The sequence below is a fragment of the Grammomys surdaster genome, unplaced genomic scaffold (assembly GCF_004785775.1).
Source record: "Grammomys surdaster isolate TR1022 unplaced genomic scaffold, NIH_TR_1.0 126029, whole genome shotgun sequence".
In the NCBI taxonomy this organism is placed as follows: Eukaryota; Metazoa; Chordata; class Mammalia; order Rodentia; family Muridae; genus Grammomys; species Grammomys surdaster.
This window is the reverse complement of record NW_021620842.1, coordinates 1,985,263-1,997,085: the sequence shown is the minus strand read 5'-3', so window position 1 is coordinate 1,997,085 and position 11,823 is coordinate 1,985,263. Positions and strand designations below refer to the sequence as shown.

Below are 11,823 nucleotides of genomic sequence, written 5' to 3'. Positions count from 1 at the left end.
TTTAACTGTCACATTTAAAAAGCCCATATACAATACAAAAATACAAAGCAGACATCCTACATACAGAACTCTAAGAGCCTGTGCGATGAGAGACTCACAATGAACATGTGACTAAAGAAGCATTTCTGTCCCATCTCAGTCACTACATGGGCTTTTGAAACCACTGCCCAGTATGTATGTACTTAAAATAAGCCATGAAGTTGTACAAATAAGAAATCTTCTAGTAAGTTAGTAACTTAAATGCTTCAAAAGTCACAGGTGTGTTGCCTCATCTGTCCTTATACAATGTTATACCTCTTTTCCTTTTGGTATTTAAACCTTTTAAAAAATATAAGCCAGCCAAATACTTAAATCAGTAAGTACACTGATATTTTTGGTGATATTTTTACTTTAAAAGAAACAGCTTCCTTATGTTTTGCCTCAAGTTCTGGTGGAAATGCTTATAGGAACTAGAATAGAAACCAAGAGAAGCACATTCAAAATACTGATTTACTTTGGTAGCAAATAGTGTCCTTTGAAGAATCCTGAACAGGGACAAGCTCCATTAAAGTGGGCTAATTATAATACTCATTACTTCATATAAGAATTTTTAACAACAAAAAAAATTGTTTACAGAGCAAAGCATCTGTATCCACTGTGAGCGAAGCAGTACTCGCATATAATGGCCCAGAACAAAATGAAATGCCCATAGGAAAAGGTTCATTCTAACCTTATCTAAATTTACTCTTAGTCAATAGTCCAGTAACAATCCAATACTCCCTCTCGGTAAGGCTGTTCCAGGGAACCAGACACTCAGGTTATGAGGGAGAGTCAGAGACAGTAACTTTTGGCTTCCCTCTTAATGTGCTAATAGTTGTATCTAAAAAAAATATGCAATTCTTAGAAAGGTACCACTTCTGATTTCTTGTAACCCTTGGAAACTAATCATGTGAAACTACAAAATTAGCGAATGTCTTGAAATCTGTATATAAAACATAAATTGCCTCTAATTGCAAACTCATTTATTAGTGTACCACTCAATCTTTTAAAAAAAGAAAAAAGGAAAAGAAAAAAAAGAAAGAAAAACGGCTCCAAAGCTAGTCTTACACCATTCTTTACAAAAAGGAGACGGCTCCTTCTAACTGCACCCACCCACACCCCAATCTCAGAACACTTCACTTAATTGTCTTGGTCATGGACGTTTTCAAGATGAGATTTTATATTTCTCTCCCACAGCTTCTAGTTATCAGAAAAGCCATGCTTTCCTTTATTAAAGGAGTTTGGTCTGGCTGATGTTGGTATGTCCCTTCCAATATTCTTCATGCTCATCTTTGCTTCTGGAGGCATTTCTTCTGGCTCACTATCTTCATCTTCATTGAAAGCTGCTGCTACCGAAAGAGTTTTTGGAGCAAGAGTTGGAACTGTTTCCTTAGGCTTACTTGCTCCAAGTCTAATGGAGATGGCGGATGCTTTCCTTGCCGTCTGACTACCTATGGCAAATCCAAACTTGGACATCTTTGTAGGCTTTGTTGGGAGGTCTGCAGCTTCGTCTTCAGCTGATCTCTTTTCAGCGCTGCGACTGGAACTTTCCCCTCCATTACTGGAGGAAACAGTCTCAGTTTTCACAGGTTTTTCTGCTTATTCTTCAGGTCCTCCGGCGGCTCCGGCTAGCTGCGGCTTCTCAGGCTTCCCCTCTCCCGCCTTCCCATCCGCCATCTTCCCCGCCGTGGCCTCCCCCTGCAGCCCCCATTCTCTTCTTTCTTAACAAGAGAAAAGTGGTGTCTTTTCTTTGGTGTTGCACTTAGATGGCAGACAGAAAATAAGTTTTAACATCTCACTTTCTTTTTACCTCATTTTTTCCGCTTTTCCTGGTACTCATTTAGCATATCTACCACTTCCTCTTACTTCAAAGTGAGTACCCAGTGTTGAAAAGAATACTCTACGCTCCTATGCTGAGGATCCCCAAAACTGAAAAGGTAAAAGAGTAATAGAAGGTCTCTGGCTCTGAGTCTGGACATGGATATAGGTCTGGCTATAAATATGGTCTGGCTCAGCAAGACCAGAAAACATCACATGTGTCATGCTCAGGCTCCACCAAGACAAGAGACGACCAGGTCACTGGCTGCAATATCCCCAGAGGTCACTACAAGGCAGGGATTTCACTCCAGTGGGTCCAGAGTCTCCTGAAAATCTGGGAACCAGATTTGGCTCTAGCAGTCTATTATTCGTTCAGTTGTGAGCATAGCCTTTAATGGCTAAGCCATCCTCCAGCCCAACTCCAATAGGCTCATATGTACAACTAGGGCTTTAACTCCTAAGGTCATGTCTACTAGAGTTATAGATAACCCAGGATATCTATTTATTTCTACTTTTAAAATTTTAAATTGTTCTTTATTTAGAGAAACAATAATCTGAGAAGGCAGTGAATGAATGAATACCCTGTTTTGTTTTCATATGGCAGAATTGTATATAACTTTGTTGTGAATCTATAAATCCCTGTTTATACTCAACTCAACAATATAATGAGAATTTTATTATTTGGATAATTATATTCTAAAAGGAAAAAAAGGTGACTCAACTTATTGTTGTCATTGGTTTTTAGCAGTTTCTATTATTAGAACCTCATAATGCATTAGATTATGCAAAATGGACATCTAATGGAGAAAGATCCTTACTATTAGAGAAACCACATTTCAGAGCTAGAATTAATCAACAAAAGTTGAAGGTAAACACTAGTTCTCATGGCTAATTATCAATAGGTAATATAAGACAACATCCCTTCATCTCTCTTACCATTCCCCATTACTTGAATTGAAGTCAAACAGCTATTTTGTTCCTCCAGCAGAGTACCAATAACATACTTCATACCCTGCTCGCAGTTATTAAATCTCCACCATCACATGTGAAGTGAGAATAGGAATTTGCCAATTCTGCCTCACACTAATATTACAATATTTTGACATCCCTATTTAAGTGGGTTAACAACTTGACTTATAGTTAAAGTAATAGAATATTTTTCTACTTTGTATTTGCAGAGTATCAGAGACAACATCCTGTGTTTGTTCAAAGAAGAGAAAGGGATACATCAATTATCCACCATCAGAGAAAAAACAAAGCGTTTTCAAATTTCAGTTTCACAATTGGAAGGCAACATAAAATTATTTGTCTTCTCTTTCCAGTGCAATTATTCACAATTGCATTGGTTTTCATTTGAATTTGGAGCTTAATATAATACCTATATGACCTGAAAAAAATCCTTATTCAGAAATTTCTTTAAATATGGTTATTTGTTGTTAGTGTTTAAAGAATAAGAAATTGAAGCAAAGCTTTATATTCATTTGTCTTTTAGGTGTTCTCAAAAGAACATCAGACATGAATTGACTATAAAAAAGAAAATCAGGCTAAGCCAAGCTGCCCTAAGCAGCCTGCTCTCCCAGGGAGACCTCCACTCTTCTAACACCTCTCCTCCCACCTTCATCAGACCTGTGGACCCTGAACCATACAGGTTAGCTTCCCTTCCCCCACATATCTCCCCTGCTCCTTAAGTCCTCTGGGCCAAGACAAACTATCCTGAGCAGCCTGCTAGTCCAGGGGAACCTCTATGAACCTATCACCTCTCTGTCCATCAGACCTGCAGTTGAATCATACAGACATGCAGATATGGAACCCATTTGGGCAGCCCAGGAATGCTCATCAGAGGCCTGCCACACCAGGACCATCAACGTTCACCCCCTCTCAAAACCAACTACAGCAAGAACATCCAGAGACCAAAACTATCCACATGGCTAAAGGGCCTCAAAATACCACCATCAACAAAAGCCAGAGCAGTAGGATACCTTTAGAGCACAGCTACCCTATACAGCAAGCCCTGAATATCCTAACTCAACCAAAACACAGGAAAATGATCTTAAATCCAATCTTATAAAGATTATAGTGGCCTTTAAAGAGGAAATGAATAAATTCCTTAAAGAAATACAACTAGAGGTCTTTAAATAGGAAATGAACAAATCCCTTAAAGGCGTACAAGACTGTGCAAGACCTGAAAGTAGAAGAATAAAGAATAAAAAGTAATAAAGACATCACAATCTGAGGAAATCTTGGAGATGGAAAACCTAGGGAAGAGAACAGGTACAAAAGATGCCAGCATCACGAACAGAATACAGGAAATGGAAGAAAGAGGGTAAATTGATACATCAATCAAAGAAAATTTTAAGTCTAGAAAATTCCTGACACAAAACAACCAGGAAATCTGAAATACCATGAAATGATCTAACCTAAGACATAACCTGTTTCACTCAGCTCAATCCTATGGTTCTCACCAAGTTGTGTGTGTGTGGGAGGAGGGTAGGCTCTGTCTGCTTTCCTGAAAGTATTCCTACACTTTCAGAAGCTCTGTGGTTTACACATCATTAGGCGAGCACTATTAATGGTGGAAAATGTTTGTTGGAATTTAAATGCAATCAATGTAAAACAGTCAATTGCTAAATTCCTTGTTTGACATGAGAATGTATATGCATCTTAATTAAAAACTTCCCATCTGTCAGAAGCTATCAGAAGAGATTTGAATATTTAATAAAGGTATCCAGGTTCCATTGAAATTCACAGATGAACAATTTACAAGGACAGGGGCTATCTGTTCTCTGTTGACTTTCACAGGTCAATTGTTATGTAAATATTGAATTCTTGCCTACTCTAATATGAGTCAAATGTAAACAAACCTACTTCTCAAAAGAACAAAGTTATAAAATACTCAAGCTCCCTCTCTCTCTCTCTCTCTCTCTCTCTCTCTCTCTCTCTCTCTCTCCCTCTCTCTTGCTCACTCTGTGTGTGCTTGTGTGTGTGTGTGTGTGTGTGTGTGTGTGTGTGTGTTTGTGTCTATGTGAAATGTTTTTACTCAGAGAGACATTGAAAAAAAGCAGGGTCTCAGTTTTTTAAAAGTACCTTGAATCCAAATAACAAATGTTTTTAAAGAGTTATTAAGGTTTTATAATTCCTTAACACCTAAATAATAGAATATTATTTTGTAGAATATTTGAAGAATATGTGTTATAATATATGGAAGCTGATCAAACTTTTTATTTATTATTTTTTATTGTTTTTGTAATTATTTTTCTATTAATTACCTTTTTTCCTGTCTTTTCTTCCTTGCTTTTGCATTATTCAACTGGGAGCAATTTTTAGTTACATGAGATCATTTCCACATTGTTTAACAATCTTTCCTTGATACATTATTCATTGAATATTGTATTAGTTAAGTACTAGACAAACATGATTTGGAAATTCTTCTGAGACACATAGAAATGATAAAGTTTTTAGTTAGTCATAATTATTTATCTCATAATGAAATAAATTGGAAGCTACATCAGAAAGGAAGACTACAAAATGTAGCATTTTCCTGAGTCTAGAAGTCTCTTAAACCAAATGTAAAACTTGTATTTTAATGCACCTTATGAAATATAAAATATCCTAACCAGGCATAGTAGCACAGACTCCATAACTCCAGCAACTGTAGAAGCTAAGGCAGGAAGATCACAAGTTGAAGGCCAGCTTGGGCTACAGAGTGAGTTTCAGGATTATTTGAGCAATTTAGTTACAGCACTGTGTCAAAATAAAAACTGAAAAAGTGGCAAGGGGTGCACCTCAGTAGTAGAACTTGCTTACCATGCAAAGAGCCTGGGTTCAGTTCTCAGAAGCAATACTATTACTGCCACTAATAATAATAACAATTAATAGTGTCTTAAAATAGAATATTAAGCACACAATTAATCCAAAATGCTATTAAGCAATGCAGCATTACTGATGTGGATTATCAACACAGATATTATTCAGGTGTTAATGTCATGGCATGACTTAGCCCAAGTATAGTACTTGGTTTCATCTTCTTTTGAATTTTATAGTTCTTCTTAAAGATACCACTATGGTGTACCTGTTGTGTGGCAATGTTCTATAACAAAAAGCAATTTACCTAGGAGGTAATTTCATTAAGACACAGGGTGTTACATGGGAGGTGAAACAACAAGACATCTAAAGCAGTGGTTGTCCACTTTCCTAATGTTGGTACCGTTTAATATAGTACCTCATGTTGTGGAGACCCCCAACCATAAAATTATTTATGCTACTACTTCATATCTGTAATTTTGCTACTATTATGAATTATAATATATGTAATATAATTATTCATATTTCTGATGGTCTTAGGTAACCCCTGTGAAAGGTCCCTCAACATACCCCCCCCAAAGAGGTAGCAAGCAATAAGTTGAGAGCTACTAGGCTAAGGGGCAATGAAGCATTTTATCCTGCATGAAAACTCATTAATCTCACAAGGTAAATAACACTAAATAGCTTTAAGAAGTACTTGAAACTTACCAGATTATTTTAGGCTTTTTCCTTCCCATTCATATTAGCAGTAAAAACTGTTGAGAGACCCTCTCAAAGGAGCTGAGCTGCCTGGAAAAAGAAGAGATTAATTTTAGTGGTTTCAATGAAAGTGGTCCCCATAGCCTCATATATCTGAGTGCTTGTTCCATAGCTCATGGAACTGTTTAGGAAAGATAAGGGGATGCAGTTTTATTGGAGGAGGTGTGTCATTGTGAGGTTTTAAAATCCCAGGACATTCTCAGTTATTTCTCTCTATGCCTCATGCTTATTGACTCAACATTTAAGCTTTCAGCTCTTGCTCCAGCGTCATGTATATCTGCCTAATGCAGTGACCCTCACCATAATGGTCATGGTCTTACACTTCTGAAACTATGAACAAGCCAACAATTAACTATTTCCTTTATAAGTGGCCTTGGGGCTCCCGTGAACACATCATATCCTGAGCCATCATAGAGGAGCCACTGCATTCAGAGCAGCCAAAACCAACTGCACTCGGAGAAGCAGGATTTCAGAATCCCAGAGGTGGCCTGAGTCCCAGGAGTTCTTCCACCTAGGAGCTCAGGACCACAGGATCACAGAATCACAGAGACATCTGGACTCTGAAGAGTTCTGATACAAGCAAGGTAACTGGAAAGACAGGCTCCAGTCAGAGACAGTGAGTGCAGGTACCACTAGAGTTGACCAGATGGCAAAAGGCAAGCACAAGAACACAAGCAACAGAAACCAAAGGTATTTGGCATCATCAGAACCTAATTCTCCCACCATAGCAAGTTCTGGACAACCGATCACATCAGAAAAGCATAATTCAGGTTTAAAATCACTTCTCATGATGATGGTAGAGGACCTCAAGAAGGACATAAATAACTCCCTTAAGGAAGTACAGGAGAACAAATGTGAACAGGCAGAAGCCCTTAAAGAGGAAACAGAAATCCCTTAAAGAACTGCAGGAAAACACAAACAATCAGGTGAAGGAATTAAATAAAACCATTCAGGTTCTAAAAATGGAAATAGAAACAATAAGGAAATCTCAAAGGGAGACTATCCTGGACATAGAAAACCTAGGAAAGAGATCAGGAGTCACAGACGCAAGCAGCACCAACAGAATACAAGAGGTAGAAAAGAGAATTTCATGTGCAGAAGATACCATGGAAAACATTGACACCATTGTCAAAGAAAATGCAAAAAGCTCCTAACCCAAAACATCCAGAAAATGCAGGACACACTGAGAAGATCAAACCTAAGGATAATAGGTATAGATGAGAGTGAAGTCCCAACTTAAAGGAGCAGTAAATATCTTCAACAAAATTATTAGACGAAAACTTTCCTAACCTAAAGAAAGTGATACCCATGAACATACACGTAGCCTACAGAACTCCAAATAGACTAGACTAGAAAAGAAATTCCTCCTGTCACACAATAATCAAAACATCAAATGCACACAACAAAGAAAAATTACTAAAAGCAATAAAGGAAAAAGGTCAAGTAACATGTAAAGGCAGAGCTATCAGAATTACACTAGACTCCTACCAGAAACTATAAAAGGCAGAAGATCCTAGACTGATATTATATAGACCCTAATAGAACAAAAATGCAAGCCCAGACTACTATACCCAGCAAAGCTCTCAATCACTATAGATGAAGAAACCAAGATATTCCATGACAAAACCAAATTTGCATAATATCTTCCCACAAATCCACCACTTCAAAGGATAATTGATGGAAAACTCCAACACAAGGAGGGAAATTATAACCTAGAAAAAGCAAGAAAGTAAACTTCCAACAAACCCAAAAGAAGACAGCTACACAAACATAATTCCACCTCTAATAACAAAAATAACAGGAAGCAACAATCATTTGTCCTTAATATCTCCTAATATCAATGGACTCAATTCTCCAACAAAAAGATTTAGTCTAAGAGACTGGATACATAAACAGGACCCAGAATTTTGCTGCATACCTGAAACGAACCTCAGTGACAAAGACAGTCACTACCTCAGAGTAAAAGGATGGAAAACAATTTTCCAAGCAAATAGTCCCAAGAAACAAGCTGGAGTAGCTATTCTAATATCAAATAAAATCGACTTTCAACCAAAAGTAATCAAAAAAGATAAGGAAGGAGACTTCATGTATCTCAAAAAAAAAAATCTACCAAGATGAACTCTCAGTTCTGAACATCTATGCTCCAAATTCAAGGGCACCCACATATATACCCACATATAGAAACTTTACCAAAGCTCAAAGCACACATTGCACCTCACACAATAATAGTGGGGGATTTCGACACCCTACTCTCAGCAATGGACAGATCATGGAAACAGAAACTAAAGAGAGATACAGTGAAATTAATGGAAGCTATGAACCAAATGGATTTAACAGACATCTAAACAACATTTCATCCTAAAACAAAAGAATATACCTTTTTCTCAGCAAGTCAAGATACCTTCTCCAAAATAGACCATATAGTTAGTCACAAAACAGGCCTCAACAAATACAAAAAGATTGAAATAATCCCCTGCATCCTATCAGATCACCATGGACTAAGGCTGATCTTCAATAATAACAAAACAATGAAAAGCCCACATACTTCTGATGATGTGGAAAGAAGTGGAAACTAAACAACGCTCTACTCAATGATGACTTGGTCAAGGAAGAAATAAAGAAAGAAATTAAAGACTTTAGAATTTAATAAAAATCAGGACACATCATATCAAAACTTGTGGGACTCCATGAAAACAGTGCTAAGAAGAAAACTCATAGCTTTAAGTGTCTACAAAAAGAAACTGGAGAGGGCATACACTAACAACTTGACAGCGCTCCTGAAAGCTCTAGAACAAAAAGAAGCAAATACTCCCAAGAGCAGTAGACGGCAGGAAATAATCAAATTAAGGACTGAAATCACCCAAGTAGAAACAGAAAGAACTATACAAAATATCAACAAAACCAGGAGCTGGTTTTTTGAGAAAATCAACAAGATAGATAAACCCTTAGCCAGATTCACCAGAGGGCACAGAGACAGTATCCAAATTAATGAAATCAGAACTGAAAAGGGAGACATAAAACAGTAACTGAAGAAATTTTTTAAAACATCAGATCCTACTACTAAAGCCTATACTCAACAAAACTGGAAAATCTGGATGAAATGGACAATTTTCTAGACAGATATCAGGTACCAAAGTTAAATCAGGATCAGATAAACCATATAAACAGACATATAACCCCTAAAGAAATAGTAGCAATCATTGACAGTCTCGCCACCAAAAAAAGCCCAGGACCAGATGGTTTTAGTGCAGAATTCTATCAGATCTTCTAAGAAGACCTAATACCAATTCTCTTCAAACTATTCCACAAAATAGAAAAAGAAGGAACACTACCCAATTCATCCTATAAAGCCACAATTACACTCATACCTAAACCACACAAAGACAGAACAAAGAATGAAAACTTCAGACCAATCTCCCTTATGAATATTGATGCAAAAAAATACTCAATAAAATTCTTTCAAACCAAATCACAAAACTCTTCAAAACAACCATCCATCATGATCAAGTAGGCTTTATCCTAGGAATGCAGGGATGGTTCAATATACAGAAATCCATCAATGTAATCCACTATATAAACAAACTCAAAGAAAAAAACTACATGATCGTATCATTAGATGCTGATTAAACATTTGAAAAAAATTCAACATCCCTTCATGGTAAAAGGCTTGGCAAGGTTAGTAATTCAAGGCCTATACTAAACATAGTAAAAAGAATATACAGCAAGCCAGTAGCCAACATCAAACTAAATGGAGAGGAACTTGAAGCAATTCCACTGAAATCTTGGGCTAGATAAGTCTGCCCACTCTCTCCCTAACTATTCAGTATAGTAATGGAAGTCCTAGCCAGAGCAATTAGATGAGAAAAAGAAGCTAACGGGATACAAATGGGAAAGTAAGAAGTCAAAATTTCACTATTTGCAGATGATATCATAGTATACATAGGTGACCCTAAAACTTACACCAGAGAACTTCTAAACCTGATTAACAACTTCAGCAAAGTGGCTGGATATAAAATCAACTCAAACAAATCAGTAGCCTTCCTCTATTTGAAGAATAAACAGTCTGAGAATGAAATAGGGAAATGACACCCTTCACAATGGTCACAAATAATATAAAATACCTTGGTGTGAATCTAACCAAGGAAGTGAAAGATCTGTATGACAAGAACCTCAAGTCTCTAAAGAAAGAAATTGAGGATGATCTCAGAAGATAAAAAGATATCCCATGGTCATGGATTGGCAGGATTAATATAGTAAAAATGGCCATCTTGTCAAAAGTAATCTACAGATTCAATGCAATCTCTATCAAAACTCCAAATCAATTATTCATAGAAATAGAAAGAATAATCTGCAAATTCATTTGGAATAACAAGAAAAAAACAGAATAGCAAAAATTATTCTCAACAATAAAAGAACTTCTAGGGGAATCACCATCCCTGACCTCAAACTGTACTACAGAGCAATAGTGATAAAAAAAAAAAAAAACCCTACATGGTATTGGTACATAAACAGGCTGGAAGATCAATGAAATAGAATTGAAGACTCAGAGATGAACCCACACACCTATGGTCACTTGATCTTTGACAAAGGACCTAAAATTGTCTTGTGGAAAAAGGACACCATTTTCAACAAGTGGTGCTGGTTTAACCGGAGGTCAGAAGAATGCAAATCGATCCATTCTTATCTCCTTGTTCAAATCTCAAGTCCAAGTCGACCAAGGACCTTCACATAAAACCAGATACACTGAAACTAATAGAAGAGAAGGTGGGGAAGACCCTAGAATACCTGGGCACAGGGGAAAAGTTCCTGAACAGAACACCAATAGCTTATGCTCTAAGATCAAGAATTGATAAATGGTACCTCAGAAAATTGCAAAGCTTCTGTAAAGCAAAGGACACTGTCAATAGGACAAAATGGCAACCAACAGATTGGGAAAAGATCTTTACCAATCCTACATCCAATAGAGGGCTAATATCCAATATATACAAAGATCTCAAGAAATTAGACTCCAGACTACCAAATAACCCTATTAAAAATGGGGTACAGAGCTAAACAAAGAATTCTCAACTGAAGAAACTCGAATGGCTAAGAAGCACTTAAAGAAATGTTCAATATCCTTAGTCATCAGGGAAATGCAAATCAAAACAACCCTGAGATTCCACCTCACACCAGTCACAATGGCTAAGATCAAAAACTCAGGTGATAGCAGATGCTGTTGAGGATGTGGAGAATAAGGAACACTCCCCCATTGTTTTTGGGATTTCAAGATGGTACAATCACTTTGGAAATCAGTCTGGCAGTTCCTCAGAAAACTGGACATAGCATTACCTGAGGACCCAGCTATACCACTCCTGGGCATATACCGAGAAGATGTTCCAACATATAACAAGGACACATGCTCCACTATGTTCATAGTAGCCTTATTTA

At 37.1% G+C, this 11,823-nt stretch overlaps 1 pseudogene; it reads right to left on the bottom strand.

Annotated features, from left to right (window-relative positions):
• Positions 1-1,218: 1,218 nt before the first annotated feature.
• On the bottom strand, positions 1,219-1,695 carry LOC114610156 (annotated as a pseudogene).
• Positions 1,696-11,823: the final 10,128 nt, after the last annotated feature.